Source organism: Jaculus jaculus, chromosome 3 (assembly GCF_020740685.1).
Source record: "Jaculus jaculus isolate mJacJac1 chromosome 3, mJacJac1.mat.Y.cur, whole genome shotgun sequence".
NCBI classification, from domain to species: Eukaryota; Metazoa; Chordata; class Mammalia; order Rodentia; family Dipodidae; genus Jaculus; species Jaculus jaculus.
Genome location: NC_059104.1, coordinates 119,269,764 through 119,271,220, shown reverse-complemented (window position 1 = coordinate 119,271,220; position 1,457 = coordinate 119,269,764). Strand labels below are relative to the sequence as shown.

Below are 1,457 nucleotides of genomic sequence, written 5' to 3'. Positions count from 1 at the left end.
GGTGTTTAGCAGCAATGCCACTCTTCTGGTATCAACTTTACTGTTGCAGTAAGGTTCACAATGCTGGCAGAAATCACCTGATCAAGAGCAGATTGTGGAAAAGAAAAGATATAGTTTGGCTTACAGACTCAAGGAGAAGCTCCACAACGAAAGGGAAAAACAATGAATAGTGCACTAGTATGGTCACACAAGAGAGTGTGAGTTTTATATTCTCTGAATCCATATTACATTGTATATTAAGAAACTCATATTTTTCTTCACTATTATTTATTTGCCTCTTGGTAATATTTAAAAGAATCACTGTTGGCATGAACATTGACATCACCTAGTTTTGCCAACATCAGGTGACCAATAGCAACAGGAGAGTGTGCCAAATGCTGGAAAGGGGAAACTGGCTATAATACCCATAAGTCTGCCCTAACAATACACTGCCTCTGGAAAGGCATTATTTCCCAAATCTCAATCAGTAGGAACCTGGAATTCATAACACGTAAGTTTATGGGGGACACCTGAATCCAACTACCACAATGTGCATACACAATACATTCCCCCTTACTCTTACCACTTTACATGCCCACATTCACACAAGAATACATACATGTGCATACACTACATATTCCCCCATACACACACCCCTATCATTCCCACATTCACACAAGGGCACATACATGTGCATATACCATGCATTCCCCCCATACACACACCACTTTACATAACTAAATTTACACAAGCAAAATTAAAAAATAAAACACATTATAATTTGATATCACTCAGACATGACATATGAAATTTCTTTGTTGAGATACTTAATATACTTCCCTATGCTAATTATTAGATTTGGATAATGAACTAATATGGTCACACAATAGAGTGTGTACATTTTATACTCTCTGAATCCATATTACACTGTATATATTCAGAAACTCTTCTTTTTTCAATATTATATATATTCCCCTAGTTAATATCTAAAATAATCACTGTTGGTTTCTATGAATATATATTCTGTGTTCCTCTTTGTAGTTTGTACATTGTTATTTTTGTATTTATTCAGATGTGTATATTATTCCTTTATTAAGATTTTATTAAAAAATTCAATTTCTATGCTCACTTTGGAAGAACATGAACTAAAATTGGAACAATCCAGAGAAGATTAGCATAGTCCCTGCTTAAGAATGATACACAAATTCATGAAGCATTCCATATTTAAAAATAATAATAATTTCCTTCTTTCATGCGATCTTTTTTTTGCTAATTCGGAGTTCCATTGCACTGGGTTTCACTGCAGCCTCATAATTGTGTTTGCTGCTATTTTTAAAAATATTTTATTATTTATTTATTTGGGGAAGAGAGGAGCATACAGGAAGAGACAATGGGCATTCTAGGGTTTCCAGCCACTATAAATTAACTCCAGATGCACCCTCCCCTTTATACTTCCGGCTTATGTGGGTCCTGGGGAA

General features: G+C 34.9%; 1 non-coding gene across 1 annotated transcript; it reads left to right on the top strand.

Moving 5' to 3' along the window:
* Positions 1-1,102: 1,102 nt before the first annotated feature.
* Positions 1,103-1,207, top strand: LOC123459689. The gene has a single exon (XR_006636447.1). It is a non-coding gene; the product is annotated as a U6 spliceosomal RNA (small nuclear RNA).
* Positions 1,208-1,457: the final 250 nt, after the last annotated feature.